Genomic DNA, 21,425 nt, shown 5'->3' with positions numbered 1-21,425 from the left:
AGCAGCGCCGACCAAGATTTCAAGTACCTCCACGCGTTCTCCCGGATCGAGAAGTGCGAGAAGTGGGAGGAGGTTCGGCGCATCGTCGCCAAGGCCAAGGAGACGTACAAGCTGGATGCGCCGATGCCGAGCACGTCTGATGCAACGAGAAGTATAGTAGTAGTAGTGGAAACAATTCTTTTATATTGAGGTGTTGAGTTGAGGCATGTGATGGAAATGCAGGAGGTTGTAATACTTTGAGAATCATCATTGGTACTTATTTGGATCTTATGAGTTGTTACTCTATGAAGAAGGATTTTGACCAATTTCGAGGATATGAGAAATATGGTCTATGGATAAGTTTGTGCATTTCAAGGGTGGTAGTAATTGTGAGAACCCTTGACCCCTGGAAAGGATTATGATATTCCACGAAGGGGACTATGGACAAAATAAGTACGAGTTTTGTCCCGATATGTGGGATACCCCAAGAATATGAAGAGGTAAAGTATTATTGGATATAAAGGAGCTAGAACGTTGGTAATATGGAGCAGTTGTAACTCCATGATGAGTCTAAGTAATCACATCTTAGTTTGGTACCAATAGAAGGAAGGGGGACAGTACAATTGGATGGATTTAAGTATGCTAGGAAGTTGGATGTTGGAATAATGATTAGTTTCCCCGAGGATGAGTTCAAGGTTTACAAATGATGAGATGGGCCATAACCCCCAGGCCCCAGGACCTGCCAAGAAGCAAGCACATTCTTGCTGAAGGAAAAACCCTGGAAGAGGATACGACTTTATCAACAAACGATCTTATAGGAGTTACGCAAAACCTGAGAGTTGTGAAGGAACGATAGATATTTTGTTTGGCTTGCAGAATCAATGGATTTATCCGAACTTGGTTCATCGACAAGAGATAGTCTGCAATGCTTGTGAGGATGACCGAGTGTTAGAATGCGAGATTCGCTAAACCATATACAAGATAATGATTCGGGTGTGGGATGGATTGATCACCATACCGACTTACTCTTATTATTCGCCTTGCTATATGGGATGGTAAATCTGAGTGACTTACCTATAGTAGAGAGACGACGATCAAACCCTAACCTCAGAATGGTATGACGTTTTTCCCTTGTACAAGGCAACCGTTGCCAAACGTAGGATATACGGTGAGGATGAACCCCAGACCCATTTCCTGCAGGAGAAATCATAAATTGTTGCCCACCATGAGATATCGATAGTTGTTTAGTATTGGCGTCAGACCCATCAGCTAAGAAGAACCGGTCTCGGAAGAACCTTACCAAGAGAAATGGACACATGAATTGAGGAAAAGGTTATGCCACTACCGGAAGATCCTAGAGAAGGAATTTTCCTGAGAATCTGAGAAGATCGACAATAAGGATGGGGTATATGAGTTTGGAAGGAACCGTATCAATGCTTCTAAGGGTGGTAGCACCCCAGACCCCAGTGACGATCTGTGACGCTCGGGTAATAAAGCTACAACAACCCTCGGCTAATGATGCCACATCACCTCGATTACTATTGGTAATCGCGCGTTAGTTCGAAACCTATTCAAATTCAAATTCAAAATCAAGCAAACAATAAAACTTTTCAAATATTAAAACTAAAATGTTCGGAGTGAACCAAATAATTCATAGGAAATTATGGTGGAGAAACCACATTTTTATAAAATGTTTAAATACCCTTAGGTGAATAAAACAGTAGCAAAAACCAATAATTAAATGCTTTTGTAATTAACAAAATACTAAACTAAATTGTTTTGGGGTAAAACCTTTTGCTGTAGTGGGTTTTAATGTATTACTAAATTAGGGATCATTTTAATATTAGATAAAAGCTAAATGTAAAATAAACTTTAAATGAAAACAGTAAAGAAAATAAATAAAAGGTGAAAGAGAAAACAAACTAAAAAAAGGAAAAGGAGAGAAAGGCCCCCACTGGGCTTCGGCCCAGCAGGCCAGCCCAACTGGACCCAACAGGCCCAACCCGCTCTCCCCTTAACCCCCACCGACAGGAACCCTAGGTTCCAACCACCCCACTTCCCCCACGACCCTGCTCCTCCCTCTCCCCGATCTAGATCGGGGTGCAACGACGCCCCTTGCTGCCCGCCTGACGCCACGCCTTGATAGACCGCCGGAGCCGGAGCCGCCCACCGGACCGCACCGTCCTCATCTCATCTCCGTCATCCCCTCGTCACTGGACCGCACCCGCTCGTCATCACCGTGCACCACCATCATATCCGAAGGCCCTGTCGTCGCCGCCCGGATCGCCCACCGCCTCGCGTCTCCGACCTCGTCGCCCGCTTCCTCGTCCTCCTCCCCGATGGCCCCTCCTCTCCCCTGCAAGCGCACATGAGCGCCCCCCTCCTTCCCTCCTACCCCGCGGTCACCATTGTACGCTCGCGCTCCGCGCCTTGTCGTGCCCACACCCGGACCCGCTCTGCCCCGCGCCCCGCCCGCGGTTAACGTGGACTGCGTGTGCCCGCATCGTCGTTTCTCCCCACCTCGGCTACTCCCATCGCCTTCATGCACGCCGGCTGCGCCGGTCCCGAACCTCCCCTACTGCTACACCCCGTGGCCGCTGCCGCACTGTCCAACGGCTCCCCTACCGCCCTGCCCTACAGCCACCTCCACCGCCCCTCGCGCGGCCCCACCGTCCTCTGCTGCAGTCCGGCACTCGGCCGGCCTCGTCGGTGCCGTTCCCGGCCAGCCTCGCCGGTGCCGTTCCCAGCCAGCCTCGTCGCGGCCCCGGTCATCGCTCGACGCCGGCGCCCATCGGCGGACGCTCGGCCCTCGCCTGGTCGGGCATCACTAGCGCCCGCAGCCCGTAACCGCTAGTGCCGGCGCCCGCTAAGGCCCCCTGGCCCAATGACAATTGGGGCCCATGCCCCAGAACGGTTTTATAAAAAAAGAGAATTAAAAATAATAAATATAATTAATTAATTAATTAATTAACTAAATTAATCATGTTTAGTTAACCTAATTAACTATTGTTAATTAATTAAGCGGTAATTAGATTCGTTAAACCCTAATTAGAGAAAACAGAGTATGGCATGCGGGACCCACTCGTCAGATTGACCTAGTCAACGCACTGTTGACTACTGACGTCATGCTGACGTCAGCATACACTATTCTGGATAATGATTAGAATTAAATAGATAATAATTTAGAAAATGATTAAATCCTTTTTAAGTTAATATAAAATAAACCGTAGCTTGGATGGAAAAACTTGTTGGAAAGATGCCCTAGAGGCAATAATAAAAGCATTATTATTATATTTCCTTGTTCATGATAATTGTCTTTATTCATGCTATAATTGTATTATCCGGAAATCGTAATACACGTGTGAATACATAGACCACAATACGTCCCTAGTAAGCCTCTAGTTGACTAGCTCGTTGGTTAACAGATAGTCATGGTTTCCTGACTATGGACATTAGATGTCATTGACAACGGGATCACATCATTAGGAGAATGATGTGATGGACAAGACCCAATCCTAAGCATAGCACAAGATCGTGTAGTTCGTTATTGCTAGAGCTTTTCCAATGTCAAGTATCTCTTCCTTACACCATGAGATCGTGTAACTCCCGAATACCGTAGAAGTGCTTTGGGTGTACCAAACGTCACAACGTAACTGGGTGACTATAAAGGTGCACTACAGGTATCTCCGAAAGTGTTTGTTGGGTTGACACGGATCGAGACTGGGATTTGTCACTCCGTAAGACGGAGAGGTATCTCTGGGCCCACTCGGTAATGCATGATCATAATGAGCTCAAAGTGACCAAGTGCTTGGTCATGGGATCATGCATTACGGTACGAGTAAAGTGACTTGCCGGTAACAAGACTTAACGAGGTATTGGGATACCGACGATCGAGTCTCGGGCTTGTAACATACCGATTGACAAAGGGAATTGTATACAGGGTTGTTTGAATCCTCGACATCGTGGTTCAACCGATGAGATCATCGAGGAGCATGTGGGATCCAACATGGGTATCCAGATCCCGCTGTTGGTTATTGCCCGAGAGCCGTCTCGGTCATGTCTGCATGTCTCCTGAGCCCGTAGGGTCTACACACTTAAGGTTCGGTGATGCTAGGGTTATAAGGAAGACTTGTATGTGATTACCGAATGTTGTTAGGAGTCCCGGATGAGATCCCGGACGTCACGAGGAGTTCCGGAAGGGTCCGGAGGTAAAGATTTATATATGGGAAGTTGTCAAACGGACACCGGAAAGTTTCGGGGGCATATCGGTATTGTACCGGGGCCACCGGAAGGGTTCCGGGGGTCCACCGGGAGGGGCCACCCCTCCCAGGGGGCCACATGGGCCGCGTGGGGCAGGAGCCAGCCCCTGGTGGGCTGGGCGCGCCCCCCCTTGGGCCCATGCGCCTAGGGTTTGGGGGGGGGGGAACCCTAAAGGGGGCGCACCCCCCTTGCTTGGGGGGCAAGTCCCCCCTCCCTGGCCGCCGTCCCCCCTCTAGATCCCATCTAGAGGGGCCGGGCCCCCTTGCCCCTTCCCCTATAAATAGAGGGGTGAGGGGAGGGCTGAACACCTAAGCCAAGGCGCGGCCCCTCCCCTCCCCAACACCTCTCCTCCTCCGTTGTGTGCTTGGCGAAGCCCTGTCGGAGTACTGCCTCTCCACCATCATCACGCCGTCGTGCTGCTGCTGGAGCCTTCTTCCTCAACCTCTCCTTCCCCCTTGCTGGATCAAGAAGGAGGAGATGTCGCCCGTACCATACGTGTGTTGAACGCGGAGGTGTTGTCCGTTCAGCACTTGGTCATCGGTGATCTGAATCACGACGAGTACGACTCCATCATCACCGTTCCCTCGAACGCTTCTGTACGCGATCTACAAGTGGTATGTAGATGCAATCTCTCTCCCTTGACTCGTTGCTTAGATGAACTCATAGATGGATCTTGGTGAAATCGTAGGAAAATTTTTAATTTTCTGCAACGTTCCCCAACAGTGGCATCATGAGCCAGGTCTATGCGTAGGTCTCTATTGCACGAGTAGAACACAATTTTGTTGTGGGCGTAGATCTTGTCAATTTGCTTGCCGCTACTAGTCTTATCTTGCTTCAGCGGTATTGTGGGATGAAGCGGCCCGGACCAACCTTACACGTACGCTTACGTGAGACCGGTTCCACCGACTGACATGCACTAGTTGCATAAGGTGGCTGGCGGGTGTCTGTCTCTTCCACTTTAGTTGGAGCGGATTCGATGAAAAGGGTCCTTATGAAGGGTAAATAGAAGTTGACAAAATCACGTTGTGGTTATTCGTAGGTAAGAAAACGTTCTTGCTAGAACCCAATTGCAGCCACGTAAAAGATGCAACAACAATTAGAGGACGTCTAACTTGTTTTTGCAGCAATTGTCATGTGATGTGATATGGCCAGAAGTTGTGATGAATGATGAATGATATATTGTGATGTATGAGATCATGTTCTTGTAATAGGAATCACGACTTGCATGTCGATGAGTATGACAACCGACAGGAGCCATAGGAGTTGTCTTTATTTTGTATGACCTGCGTGTCATTGAAGAACGCCATGTAAATAACTTTACTTTAATGCTAAACGCGTTAGCCATAGAAGTAGAAGTAGTCGTTGGCGTGACAACTTCATGAAGACACGATGATGGAGCCCCGATGTCATGGTGTCATGCCGGCGACAAGATGATCATGGTGTCATGAAGACATCATGGTGTCATGTCGGTGACAAGATGATCATGGAGCCCCGAAGATGAAGATCAAAGGAGCTATATGATATTGGCCATATCATGTCACTACTTTATATAATTGCATGTGATGTTTATTATGTTTTATGCATCTTGTTTACTTAGAACGACGGTAGTAAATAAGATGATCCCTTATAATAATTTCAAGAAAGTGTTCCCTCTAACTGTGCACCGTTGCTAAAGTTCGTCGTTTCGAAGCACCACGTGATGATCGGGTGTGATAGATCCTTACGTTCACATACAACGGGTGTAAGACAGATTTACACATGCAGAACACTTAGGGTTAACTTGACGAGCCTAGCATGTACAGACATGGCCTCGGAACACAAGAGACTGAAAGGTCGAACATGAGTCGTATGGAAGATACGATCAACATGGAGATGTTCACCGATGATGACTAGTCCGTCTCACGTGATGATCGGACACGGCCTAGTCAACTCGGATCGTGTAACACTTAGATGACTAGAGGGATGTCAAATCTGAGTGGGAGTTCATAATTTGATTAGATGAACTTAATTATCATGAACTTAGTCTAAAACTTTTGCAAAATATGTCTTGTAGATCAAATGGCCAACGCTCATGTCAACATGAACTTCAACGCGTTCCGAGAGAAAACCAAGCTGAAAGATGATGGCAGCAACTATACGGACTGGGTCCGGAACCTGAGGATCATCCTCATAGCTGCCAGGAAACAATATGTCCTAGAAGGACCGCTAGGTGACGCTCCCGTCCCAGAGAACCAAGACATTATGAATGCTTGGCAGTCTCGTGCTGATGATTACTCCCTTGTTCAGTGCGGCATGCTTTACAACTTAGAACCGGGGCTCCAAAAGCGTTTTGAGCAACACGGAGCATATGAGATGTTCGAGGAGCTGAAACTAGTTTTCCAAGCTCATGCCCGGGTCGAGAGATATGAAGTCTCCGACAAGTTCTATAGTTGTAAGATGGAGGAAAATAGTTCTGTCAGTGAGCATATACTCAAAATGTCTGGGTTGCACAACCGCCTGTCCCAGCTGGACGTTAACCTCCCAGATGAGGCGGTCATTGACAGAATCCTTCAGTCGCTCCCACCAAGCTACAAGAGCTTCGTGATGAACTACAATATGCAGGGGATGGTGAAGACCATTCCTGAAGTATTTTCAATGCTGAAGTCGGCAGAGGTTGAAATCAAGAAAGAACATCAAGTGTTGATGGTCAATAAGACCACTAAGTTCAAGAAGGGCAAGGGTAAGAAGAACTTCAAGAAGGACGGCAAAGATGGTGCCGCGCCCGGTAAGCCAGTTGCCGGGAAGAAGTCAAAGAATGGACCCAAGCCTGAAACTGAGTGCTTTTATTGCAAGGGGAAGGGTCACTGGAAGCGGAACTGCCCCAAATACTTAGCGGATAAGAAGGCCGGCAACACTAAAGGTATATTTGATATACATGTAATTGATGTGTACCTTACCAGTACTCGTAGTAACTCCTGGGTATTTGATACCGGTGCCGTTGCTCATATTTGTAACTCACAGCAGGAGCTGCGGAATAAGCGGAGACTGGCGAAGGATGAGGTGATGATGCGCGTCGGGAATGGTTACAAGGTCGATGTGATCGCCGTCGGCACGCTACCTCTACATTTACCTACGGGATTAGTTTTAAACCTCAATAATTGTTATTTAGTGCCAAGTTTGAGCATGAACATTGTATCTGGATCTCGTTTGATACGAGATGGCTACTCATTTAAATCCGAGAATAATGGTTGTTCTATTTATATGAGAGATATGTTTTATGGTCATGCCCCGATGGTCAATGATTTATTCTTAATGAATCTCGAACGTAATGTTACACATATTCATAGTGTGAATACCAAAAGATGTAAAGTTGATAACGATAGTCCCACATACTTGTGGCCCTGCCGCCTTGGTCACATTGGTGTCAAGCGCATGAAGAAGCTCCATGCTGATGGGCTTTTAGAGTCTCTAGATTATGAATCATTTGACACATGCGAACCATGCCTCATGGGCAAAATGACCAAGACCCCGTTCTCCGGAACGATGGAGCGAGCAACCAACTTGTTGGAAATCATACATACCGATGTGTGCGGTCCAATGAGCGTTGAGGCTCGCGGAGGATATCGTTATGTTCTCACTCTCACTGATGACTTGAGTAGATATGGGTATGTCTACTTGATGAAACACAAGTCTGAGACCTTTGAAAAGTTCAAGGAATTTCAGAATGAAGTAGAGAATCAACGTGACCGAAAGATAAAATTCTTACGATCGGATCGTGGAGGAGAATATTTAAGTCATGAATTTGGTACACACTTAAGAAAATGTGGAATCGTTTCACAACTCACGCCGCCTGGAACACCTCAGCGTAACGGTGTGTCCGAACATCGTAATCGCACTCTATTGGATATGGTGCGGTCTATGATGTCTCTTACCGATTTACCGCTATCATTTTGGGGATACGCTCTAGAGACAGCTACATTCACTTTAAATAGGGTACCGTCTAAATCCGTTGAGACGACACCGTATGAATTATGGTTTGGGAAGAAACCTAAGCTGTCGTTTCTAAAAGTTTGGGGATGCGATGCTTATGTCAAGAAACTTCAACCTGAAAAGCTCGAACCCAAGTCGGAAAAATGCGTCTTCATAGGATACCCTAAGGAAACCATTGGGTATACCTTCTACTTAAGATCCGAGGGCAAGATCTTTGTTGCCAAGAACGGATCCTTTCTAGAAAAAGAGTTTCTCTCAAAAGAAGTAAGTGGGAGGAAAGTAGAACTCGATGAAGTACTACCTCTTGAACGGGATAGTAGTGCAGCTCAGGAAGATGTTCCTGTGATGCCTACACCAACTGAAGAGGAAAATAATGATGATGATCAAGGTACTTCGGATCAAGTTGCTACTGAACTTCGTAGGTCCACAAGGACACGTTCCGCACCAGAGTGGTACGGCAACCCTGTCCTGGAAATCATGTTGTTAGACAACGGTGAACCTTCGAACTATGAAGAAGCGATGGCGGGCCCAGATTCCAACAAATGGCTTGAAGCCATGAAATCCGAGATAGAATCCATGTATGAAAACAAAGTATGGACTTTGACTGACTTGCCCGATGACCGGCGAGCGATAGAAAACAAATGGATCTTTAAGAAGAAGACGGACGCGGATGGTAATGTCACCATCTATAAAGCTCGACTTGTCGCTAAGGGTTATCGGCAAGTTCAAGGGATTGACTACGATGAGACTTTCTCTCCCGTAGCGAAGCTTAAGTCCGTCCGAATCATGTTAGCAATTGCCGCATACTATGATTATGAGATATGGCAGATGGACGTCAAAACGGCATTCCTTAACGATTATCTTAAGGAAGAGCTGTATATGATGCAGCCGGAAGGTTTTGTCGATCCTGAGAACGCTAACAAAGTATGCAAGCTCCAGCGATCCATTTATGGGCTGGTGCAAGCATCTCGGAGTTGGAACATTCGCTTTGATGAGATGATCAAAGCATTTGGGTTTATGCAGACTTATGGAGAAGCCTGCGTTTACAAGAAAGTGAGTGGGAGCTCTGTGGCATTTCTCATATTATATGTAGATGACATACTCTTGATGGGAAATGATATAGAACTTTTGGACAGCATTAAGGCCTACTTGAATAAGTGTTTTTCAATGAAGGACCTTGGAGAATCTGCTTACATATTAGGCATCAAGATCTATAGAGATAGATGGAGACGCCTCATAGGTCTTTCGCAAAGCACATACCTTGATAAGATTCTGAAGAAGTTCAAAACGGATCAGTCCAAGAAAGGGTTCTTGCCTGTACTACAAGGTGTGAGATTGAGCTCGGCTCAATGCCCGACCACGGCAAAAGATAAAGAAGAGATGAGCGTCATCCCCTATGCCTCAGCCATAGGATCTATTATGTATGCCATGCTATGTACCAGACCCGATGTAAACCTTGCCGTAAGTTTGGTAGGAAGGTACCAAGGTAATCCCGGCAAGGAACACTGGACAGCGGTCAAGAATATCCTGAAGTACCTGAAAAGGACAAATGACATGTTTCTCGTTTATGGAGGTGACGAAGAGCTCGCCGTAAAGGGTTACGTCGACGCTAGCTTCGACACAGATCTGGATGACTCTAAGTCACAAACTGGATACGTGTATATGTTGAATGGTGGAGCAGTAAGCTGGTGCAGCTGCAAGCAGTGTCGTGGCGGGATCTACATGTGAAGCAGAGTACATGGCAGCCTCGGAGGCAGCGCATGAAGCTATTTGGGTGAAGGAGTTCATCACCGACCTAGGAGTCATACCCAATGCGTCGGGGCGAATCAAACTCTTCTGTGACAACACTGGAGCTATTGCCCTTGCCAAGGAGCCCAGGTTTCACAAGAAGACCAGGCACATCAAGCGTCGTTTCAACTCCATCCGTGAAAATGTTCAAGATGGAGACATAGATATTTGCAAAGTACATACGGATCTGAATGTCGCAGATCCGTTGACTAAACCTCTCTCGCGAGCAAAACATGATCAACACCAGAACTCTATGGGTGTTTGATTCATCACAATGTAACTAGATTATTGACTCTAGTGCAAGTGGGAGACTATTGGAAATATGCCCTAGAGGCAATAATAAAAGCATTATTATTATATTTCCTTGTTCATGATAATTGTCTTTATTCATGCTATAATTGTATTATCCGGCAATCGTAATACACGTGTGAATACATAGACCACAATACGTCCCTAGTAAGCCTCTAGTTGACTAGCTCGTTAGTCAACAGATAGTCATGGTTTCCTGACTATGGACATTAGATGTCGTTGACAATGGGATCACATCATTAGGAGAATGATGTGATGGACAAGACCCAATCCTAAGCATAGCACAAGATCGTGTAGTTCGTTATTGCTAGAGCTTTTCCAATGTCAAGTATTTCTTCCTTAGACCATGAGATCGTGTAACTCCCGGATACCGTAGAAGTGCTTTGGGTGTACCAAACGTCACAACGTAACTGGGTGACTATAAAGGTGCACTACAGGTATCTCCGAAAGTGTCTGTCGGGTTGACACGGATCGAGATTGGGATTTGTCACTCCGTATGACGGAGAGGTATCTCTGGGCCCACTCGGTAATGCATCATCATAATGAGCTCAAAGTGACCAAGTGCTTGGTCATGGGATCATGCATTACGGTACGAGTAAAGTGACTTGCCGGTAACGAGACTGAACGAGGTATTGGGATACCGACGATCGAGTCTCGGGCTTGTAACGTACCGATTGACAAAGGGAATTGTATACGGGGTTGTTTGAATCCTCGACATCGTGGTTCAACCAATGAGATCATCGAGGAGCATGTGGGAGCCAACATGGGTATCCAGATCCCGCTGTTGGTTATTGCCCGAGAGCCGTCTCGGTCATGTCTGCATGTCTCCCGAGCCCGTAGGGTCTACACACTTAAGGTTCGGTGACGCTAGGGTTATAAGGAAGACTTGTATGTGATTACCGAATGTTGTTCGGAGTCCCGGATGAGATCCCGGACGTCATGAGGAGTTCCGGAAGGGTCCGGAGGTAAAGATTTATATATGTGAAGTTGTCAAACGGACACCGGAAAGTTTCGGGGGCATATCGGTATTGTACCGGGGCCGCCGGAAGGGTTCCGGGGGTCCACCGGGAGGGGCCACCCCTCCCGGGGGGCCACATGGGCCGTGTGGGGCAGGAGCCAGCCCCTAGTGGGCTGGGCGCGCCCCCCCCCCTTGGGCCCATGCGCCTAGGGTTTGGGGGGGAACCCTAAAGGGGGCGCACCCCCCTTGCTTGGGGGGCAAGTCCCCCCTCCCTGGCCGCCGCCCCCCCTCTAGATCCCATCTAGAGGGGCCGGCCCCCCTTGCCCCTTCCCCTATAAATAGAGGGGTGAGGGGAGGGCTGAACACCTAAGCCAAGGCGCGGCCCCTCCCCTCCCCAACACCTCTCCTCCTCCGTTGTGTGCTTGGCGAAGCCCTGTCGGAGTACTGCCTCTCCACCATCATCACACCGTCGTGCTACTACTGGAGCCTTCTTCCTCAACCTCTCCTTCCCCCTTACTGGATCAAGAAGGAGGAGACGTCGCCCGTACCGTACGTGTGTTGAACGCGGAGGTGTTGTCCGTTTAGCACTTGGTCATCGGTGATCTGAATCACGGCGAGTACGACTCCATCATCACCGTTCCCTCAAACGCTTCCGTACGCGATCTACAAGTGGTATGTAGATGCAATCTCTCTCCCTTGACTCGTTGCTTAGATGAACTCATAGATGGATCTTGGTGAAACCGTAGGAAAAATTTTAATTTTCTGCAACGCTCCCCAACAAAACTTTGTACATGAAAGTTGCTCAGAACGACGAGACGAATCCGAATACGCAGCCCGTTCGTCCGCCACCCATCCCTAGCATAGCGAACATGCAACTTTCCCCCTTCGGTTCCCCTGTCTGAAAACGCGAAACACCGAGGATACTTTCCCGGATGTTCCCCCCTTCACAAGTATCACCTGTCCCTGCGTTAGATCACCCCTGGCACCGCGTATTGCCTTGTTATTTTTTGTGATGCTTTGTTTGCTCTGTATTCATTATTTCTTCCCCCTCTTCTCTCCGGTAGACTACGAGACCGACGCTGCTGCTGCCCAGTTCGACTACGGAGTTGACGACCACTCCTTCTTGCCAGAGCAACCAGGCAAGCCCCCCCTTTGATCACCAGATATCGCCTATTCTTCTCTATACTGCTTGCATTAGAGTAGTGTAGCATGTTACTATTTGGTTACTCCTATTCTGTTGCATAGCCTATCATTGTTGCTACAGTCATTGATACCTTACCCGCAATCCTAATTGCTTAGTATAGGATGCTAGTTTATCATCATTGGCCCTACATTCTTGTCAGTCTGCCTTGCTATACTATCGGGCCGTGATCCCTCGGGAGGTGATCACGGGTATATGCTATACATATACATACATACTATACAGATGGTGACTAAAGTTGGGTCAGCTTGATGAGTTCCCGCAAGTGATTCTGATGAGGGGGCTGAAAGGACAGGTGGCTCCATCCCGGTAGAGGTGGGCCTGGGTTCCCGACGGCCCCCGACTGTTACTTTGTGGCGGAGCGACAGGGCAGGTTGAGACCACCTAGGAGACAGGTGGGCCTGGCCCTGTTCGGTGTTCGCGGATACTTAACATGTTTAACGAGATCTTGGTATTTGATCTGAGTCTGGCTACTGGCCTATACGCACTAACCAACTACGCGGGAAAGATATGGGCACTCGACATCGTGGTATCAGCCGAAGCCTTCGTGACGTCAGCGACTGAGCGGCGCGCGCCAGGTTGGACTACGTTAACGCAACTTCCTTTGTAATGGAGGTTGCTAGGTCTGCTCACCGGCCGCGTACGCAACATGCAGGTGTGCAATGGGCGATGGGCCCAGACCCCTGCGCGCATAGGATTTAGACCGGCGTGCTGACCTCTCTGTTGTGCCTAGGTGGGGCTGCGACGTGTTGATCTTCCGAGGCCGGGCATGACCCAGGAAAGTGTGTCCGGCCAAATGGGATCGAGCATGTTGGGTTATGTGGTGCACCCCTGCAGGGAAGTTAATCTATTCGAATAGTCGTGATCTTCGGTAACAGGACGACTTGGAGTTGTACCTTGACCTTATGACAACTAGAACCGGATACTTAATAAAACACACCCTTCCAAGTGCCAGATACAACCCGATGATCGCTCTCTAACAGGGCGACGAGGGGAGGATCGCCGGGTAGGATTATGCTATGCGATGCTACTTGGAGGACTTCAGTCTACTCTCTTCTACATGCTGCAAGATGGAGGTGGCCAGAAGCGTAGTCTTCGACAGGACTAGCTATCCCCCTCTTATCCTGGCATTCTGCAGTTCAGTCCACTCATATTGCCTCCTTACACATATACCCATGCATATGTAGTGTAGCTCCTTGCTTGCGAGTACTTTGGATGAGTACTCACGGTTGCTTTGCTCCCTCTTTTCCCCTGTTTTCCTCTTCTTCTCGGATGCCGCAACCAGACGTTGGAGCCCAGGATCCAGACGCCACCATCGATGACGACTACTACTCTGGAGGTGCCTACTACTACGTGCAGCCCGCTGACGACGACCAGGAGTAGTTTAGGAGGATCCCAGGCAGGAGGCCTGCGCCTCTTTCGATCTGTATCCCAGTTTGTGCTAGCCTTCTTAAGGCAAACTTGTTTAACTTATGTCTGTACTCAGATATTGTTGCTTCCACTGACTCGTCTATGATCGAGCACTTGTATTCGAGCCCTCGAGGCCCCTGGCTTGTATTATGATGCTTGTATGACTTATTTATGTTTTAGAGTTGTGTTGTGATATCTTCCCATGAGTCCCTGATCTTGATCGTACACATTTGCGTGCATGATTAGTGTATGATTGAATCGGGGGCGTCACAAGTTGGTATCAGAGCTGACTGCCTGTAGGAATCCCCCTTCCACACTCCTTGGCCGAAGTTGAGTCTAGTCATTGCAAAAAATTTATTAACTTGGCTGTGTGCCTTACGGGCCCACGTCGCCATTGGGTGGTATTAGGATCTTTTATTCCTCGACCTATACTCTGGGACTCTGATCTCTCTTCTATTCGGGTTAAATGATTTTTGCTAAATCTAACATTAGGATCTCGTTATCACTTTCACCCGGAGAGCCCCTTATTAATGATGATCGTCTGCGGCACGTGAAGACCCTGAAGATACTCTCCGCTGTTGACCCGAGAACTTATGTTCATTGCATTTGCAATTCCCCTTCCACCGTCAACCCTTATGGATAACTACTTGCAGTTGTTATTCTTACATTCATCCCCAGTTGGTCTTGTTATTACCAGATACCTCGAAACACTCGTCGTTGTTTCGATAATCCTTTGAGCTTACCGCCTTGCTGTTCTTTGTCACCTGAATACCCCTATGGATAATTCTCGCACTTATCGAGTATCCGCTCATCCCCCAGTTGTTCATGTGTTTCACAATGGTCTTCGAAATACTATTCGATCCTCCAAAAATCCTTAGTAGCTTATTGCTCTGTCATACTTGTCTACTTGCATGATGGATGCTTTCCATATGTCTGGCAATATTCGTTAGTATCCTTAGGCATCGTCATTTTGATCCTTTTGATTCAACATGAGTGCGAATGCATGCAATCATCAGTTGATCCTTTTAAATTATCTTTCCGGCTCAGACGTCATTTTAAACATGAGCTGGTTCTCAACCAATCCAAATGCCGTTGATAGTACCCCTAAGGCTATTCAACTTATCCACCCCTAATCGGAACATTGCTTCTGTTCCCTTAATTTGGAAATCATAATTCCTTTGCATTTGAGCTCTGGATTAGCCAGTTGTTTCTATAATCCAATGCCCTTGCATTGTTACTTCCTCTGATTGTGTGTTGATGCTCACATCAGCTCTGTTATGGACCGACAGATCCTTTAATGGATTTTATCCGACATTGTCCTTCATATTCAATAACCTTGTGAGCCTTCCCTTGGATACATAATGCCTTTGGTAAATTGTATCATCTACTTTCTCAACCTTGCTCTACTTTTGAGCTTGTGATATTTACTCTTGAAACTTGTGGTATATGTTTCTAAGAAGCCCCTATGGGTTGAACCTATGCCTTTCTTAATATGTGTGAACTCGAAAGTTTTCACGAGTCGTACTCTTCTGGTATTTTGCCAGATAAAATTTCAACACTACGACTTCATTGAACGCGAGAAGTGAATGAAAGGTTGTGCATTGGAGAGGTGTGAGTCGACCTTGAACTTTGTGTTCATGCCCATAGACACGATGTAGATCTTCTCATCGAAGCTTCTTTTAAAATTAATTATTCCCTTGGTATAAGTTCATCTTATATCTGGGATCTAGCCTTTTGCAATCGTGGTTCCGACCATGTTCTCCTTTAAATACCATTTCTCGTGCGAGTTTAAGCACTTGTCTTCTGCAGAGCAATACCCAATCCAGCCTCTATTTTGATCTGTCGTCGAGTATTACCCCCTGGTATCTCGAGATTATCACAGAACTGCATAACCTCTTATGAGTTCTTCATCAAGTACTACATTCTCACGGATTCCAAATTTTCACGGGCTCTGAGTTATTAAACACTCAAAGACACCGATAACTGAACCGAGTCCGCACTACGGTTCAACAACTCTTCAGTAATCTTCTTCAAGTACAAGTTTGTACCCGATCATGTCATTCCTAGCCTGCTCTGCTATACCTATTCGTGTTGATTTTAACTGTGTTACCTGGTCCTTTCCCCCAGAGCAAAAATTTCGACGGTGAGCTAATCTTACGTCGATCTTCCTCGTCATATCATTACTCCTAGAACAACAAACTTGATTTTGAGTTTGTGTCGTACCCTTGGTTCCAATAACCTTTCGCATCATCATTCCTTTGACTTGATGTCATCGCCGATTGATTACATCTTCATGAAATCTCTCGACAAAGTGTGTCGTGATCATCATCAACCTTATGAGCTCTTCCAGGATATCAATTGAGTTCATGTTGAGAAAGACCATCCTTGCCCTCGATGATTAGTGTTATCATCGACCACTCTACTGCCTTCCCTCCAACACAAACTTGTTTGTGTTTTGTGTTATACCTTGAGTTCCTTGCTATCCAGCAATTGCTCTTCTTTACCTTGGAGTATTACCATCCTTTATGTCAAGAATGTCGTGAGAATTTCACCACCTCCTGAGAATTCTTGGTATTGTGATACTTCTCACCATCACCATTTTTTTATTGGGTCCTCGTGTTGGTTCCAACCGGTGTACCAACAAGTGAGCGGTGCTGTTTGGATTCTGCCCTTCTAGCAACCCTATTGCTTTGAAGTTAATGGTCGGCCATTCATTCTTAGACTATTGATTATTGAATCACCATTCCGACGTTGGTCGTGCAACCCAGCCCATATTTCGGGTGCACCTTTCAACCAATGTTTAATTGTGCATGTTTTTCCTCGAGCATACATCATTTTACCATTTGATCTGACAAATGTTATCTCCTTGTTCACATAATTGTGGAAATCCATCTTTTGTTAACCTCGATGGATTGTCGCTGAGTCAATCAGTCACCTCCTCACCTCTCCTTGATTTAATGGTGAACCCCTGTTCGGAACTCGCTTCCATAGTTCATTTCCTGAGAATCATATAATGTCGTCTCGTCAATTGTGTTGCACCTCTTCTTCTTAGGCATCCTGAGTTTAAGGTGTCCTGACACCATTCAGATTTGAAGCTTGTCAAATATGATGGTTGGAACATTTTCCAAGAGTCATAGCATTGATCTTTATATAACCCTGTAAGGTGATGTCATGCCTAGCACACCTGACCGGAGGACCGAGTGTTATAGTTTCCTTTTTAACAAGGTTATCCATTCTTCCATGAGGAAACTGTAAGACTTATTCTATAAGTTGTTTTCGATGGATCCTTTGTATCCAAAGCCTGACCTTTGCTTGAAGACCATGTCAATACTGTCTCGAAGCATATTTGTGGTACTCAGATTTTCAATAAGAACATTTGAAGCACCATGCTAAATGTTTCTTGTTGAAATTACCCAAACACCGTTGTATGGGTAATGTCATGAAATTTCTCTCCTCTTATCCAAAGGGTTTTCTACCTTATATCCTGTCTTGGATATCATCCTCTGCTTGACTTTGGGAAGGATATACCCCTGATATACGTGTTTAAACACATTTTCCTTTTCGTTGTTTTGTTCAAACTTTCTTATAATCTACTTAACTGAGTAGTGGTAATTCCCTGCTTAGGTAAGCACCTCGTGGTACAACTCTGCCAGTAAGACCCTATTACTATAATTGATGACATTTCGTAGCCACCGATGGACGAGAACTTGCCTAATGGTCCGCCTCGTTCAACGAGCAGGAAAACGGTTCTCTTCGTCCCTCGCCCTTGGTATCGACATTGTTGCCAACATAACGGATAGGCTACCCTCTGACATGTCTTGCTATCATGACTGTGCAAGATATCAACGCTTTTCCTACTTTTAACCACATGGTGGGTCCATAACCCACAGTTCCACAGGATCGAAACCTGACTCTCCTGTATAACCTATTGTCAAAGTTATTCCTCGCGCTTGACTTCGTATGTAATTCACGAGCCACCTGCCTAGTGATCTAGTCTGGTATAAGACACAATACTATTTCCCGTTGCTCTGAACCCCTTTCACACTTTGTTCTAGGCATCGAACAATTGCCTACCCGCTTGAAACTTCTCATGGTACCTTCTTACTTGGCTCTCGATATGTTTCATCCGTTCAACTCGAGAGATACTCTTGTGTTCATCCCTGGGATAACCCCAAATGATTTCCCCTTATACCATTCTATCGTTGTAGAGCAGCCCCTTACCTATTCGTAAGTACGACATAATTTTCGAAGAAAGGAGGACGACGTCATCATGATGACCTGAAATGAAAAGAAAAGAAAGAAAGACACCAACGAGGAGGATCAAGTACTTCAGGAAGAGCAACCAAGACCGAGAACGCTCGTTAGAATTTCGTAACCAAATCCCTTCCCCGTCACTTCCCCTCTTAAATCTCGGGACGAGATTTCTTGTAGTGGAAGAGAATTGTGACGCCCGGATAATCAAGCTACAACAACCCTCGGCTAATGATGCCACATCACCTCGATTACTATTGGTAATCGCGCTTTAGTTCGAAACCTATTCAAATTCAAATTCAAAATCAAGCAAACAATAAAAATTTTCAAATATTAAAACTAAAATGTTCGGAGTGAACCAAATAATTCATAGGAAATTATGGTGGAGAAACCACATTTTTATAAAATGTTTAAATACCCTTAGGTGAATAAAACAGTAGCAAAAACCAATAATTAAATGCTTTTGTAATTAACAAAATACTAAACTAAATTGTTTTGGGGTAAAACCTTTTGCTGTAGTGGGTTTTAATGTATTACTAAATTAGGGATCATTTTAATATTAGATAAAAGCTAAATGTAAAATAAACTTTAAATGAAAACAGTAAAGAAAATAAATAAAAGGTGAAAGAGAAAACAAACTAAAAAAAAAGGAAAAGGAGAGAAAGGCCCCCACTGGGCTTCGGCCCAGCAGGCCAGCCCAACTGGACCCAACCGGCCCAACCCGCTCTCCCCTTAACCCCCACCGACAGGAACCCTAGGTTCCAACCACCCCACTTCCCCCACGACCCTGCTCCTCCCTCTCCCCGATCTAGATCGGGGTGCAACGACGCCCCTTGCTGCCCGCCTGACGCCACGCCTCGAATGACCACCGGAGCTGGAGCCGCCCACCGGACCGCACCGTCCTCATCTCCTCTCCGTCATCCCCTTGTCACTGGACCGCACCTGCTCGTCATCACCGTGCGCCACCATAATATTCGAAGGCCCTGCCGTCGCCGCCCGGATCGCCCGCCGCCTCGCGTCTCCGACCTCGTCGCCCGCTTCCTCGTCCTCCTCCCCGATGGCCCCTCCTCTCCCCTGCAAGCGCACGTGAGCGCCCCCCTCCTTCCCTCCTACCCCGCGATCACCGTTGTACGCTCGCGCTCCGCGCCTTGTCGTGCCCACACCCGGACCCGCTCTGCCCCGCGCCCCGCCCGCGGTTAACGTGGACTGCGTGTGCCCGCGTCGTCGTTTCTCCCCACCTCGGCTACTCCCATCGCCGTCATGCACGCTGGCTGCACCGGTCCCGAACCTCCCCTACTGCTACACCCCGTGGCCGCTGTCGCACTGTCCAACGGCTCCCCTGTCGCCCTGCCCTGCAGCCACCTCCACCGCCCCTCGCACGGCCCCACCATCCTCTGCTGCAGTCCGGCACTCGGCCGGCCTCGTCGGTGCCGTTCCCGGCCAGCCTCGCCGGTGCCGTTCCCGGCCAGCCTCGTCGCGGCCCCGGTCGTCGCTCGACGCCGGCGCCCATCGGCGGCCGCTCGGCCCTCGCCTGGTTGGGCATCGCTAGCGCCCGCAGCCCGTAACCGCTAGTGCCGGCGCCCGCTAAGGCCCCCTGGCCCAATGACAATTGGGGCCCATGCCCCAGAACGGTTTTATAAAAAAAAGAGAATTAAAAATAATAATATTAATAAATATAATTAATTAATTAAATTAATTAACTAAATTAATCCTGTTTAGTTAACCTAATTAACTATTGCTAATTAATTAAGTGGTAATTAGATTCGTTAAACCCTAATTAGAAAAAACATAGTATGGCATGCGAGACCCACTCGTGAGATTGACCCAGTCAACGCACTGTTGACTGCTGACGTCACGCTGACATCAGCATACACTATTCTGGATAATGATTAGAATTAAATAGATAATAATTTAGAAAATGATTAAATCCTTTTTAAGTTAATATAAAATAAACCGTAGCTTGGATGGAAAAACTTTGTACATGAAAGTTGCTCAGAACGACGAGACGAATCCGAATACGCAGCCCGTTCGTCCGCCACCCATCCCTAGCATAGCGAACACGCAACTTTCCCCCTTCGATTCCCATGTCCGAAAACGCGAAACACCAGGGATACTTTCCCGGATGTTCCCCCCTTCACAAGTATCACCTGTCCCTGCGTTAGATCACCCTGGCACCGCGTATTGTCTTTTTATATTTTGTGATGCTTTGTTTGCTCTGTATTCATTATTTCTTCCCCCTCTTCTCTCCGGTAGACTACGAGACCGACGCTGCTGCTGCCCAGTTCGACTACGGAGTTGACGACCACTCCTTCTTGCCAGAGCAACCAGGCAAGCCCCCCCTTTGATCACCAGATATCGCCAATTCTTCTCTATACTGCTTGCATTAGAGTAGTGTAGCATGTTACTGTTCGGTTACTCCTATTCTGTTGCATAGCCTATCATTGTTACTATAGTCATTGATACCTTACCCGCAATCCTAATTGCTTAGTATTGGATGCTAGTTTATCATCATTGGCCCTACATTCTTGTCAGTCTGCCTTGCTATACTATCGGGCCGTGATCCCTCGGGAGGTGATCACGGGTATATGCTATACATATACACACACACTATACAGATGGTGATTAAAGTCGGGTCAGCTTGATGAGTACCCGCAAGTGATTCTGATGAGGGGGCTGAAAGGACAGGTGGCTCCATCCCGGTAGAGGTGGGCCTGGGTTCCCGACGGCCCCCGACTGTTACTTTGTGGCGGAGCGACAGGGCAGGTTGAGACCACCTAGGAGACAGGTGGGCCTGGCCCTGTTCGGCGTTCGCGGATACTTAACACGTTTAACGAGATCTTGGTATTTGATCTGAGTCTGGCTACTGGCCTATATGCACTAACCAACTACGCGGGAAAGATATGGGCACTCGACGTCGTGGTATCAGCCGAAGCCTTCGTGACGTCAGCGACTGAGCGGCGCGCGCCGGGTTGGACTACGTTAACGCAACTTCCTTTGTAATGGAGGTTGCTAGGTCTGCTCACCGGCCGCGTACGCAACATGCAGGTGTGCAATGGGCGATGGGCCCAGACCCCTGCGCGTATAGGATTTAGACCGGCGTGCTGACCTCTCTGTTGTGCCTAGGTGGGGCTGCGACGTGTTGATCTTCCGAGGCCGGGCATGACCCAGGAAAGTGTGTCCGGCCAAATGGGATCGAGCGTGTTGGGTTATGTGGTGCACCCCTGTAGGGAAGTTAATCTATTCGAATAGCCGTGATCTTCGGTAACAGGACGACTTGGAGTTGTACCTTGACCTTATGAC

Source organism: Triticum aestivum, chromosome 3B (assembly GCF_018294505.1).
Source record: "Triticum aestivum cultivar Chinese Spring chromosome 3B, IWGSC CS RefSeq v2.1, whole genome shotgun sequence".
Lineage (NCBI taxonomy): Eukaryota > Viridiplantae > Streptophyta > Magnoliopsida > Poales > Poaceae > Triticum > Triticum aestivum.
The sequence above is the reverse complement of the archived record's forward strand: the minus strand, read 5'-3'. Positions refer to the sequence as shown.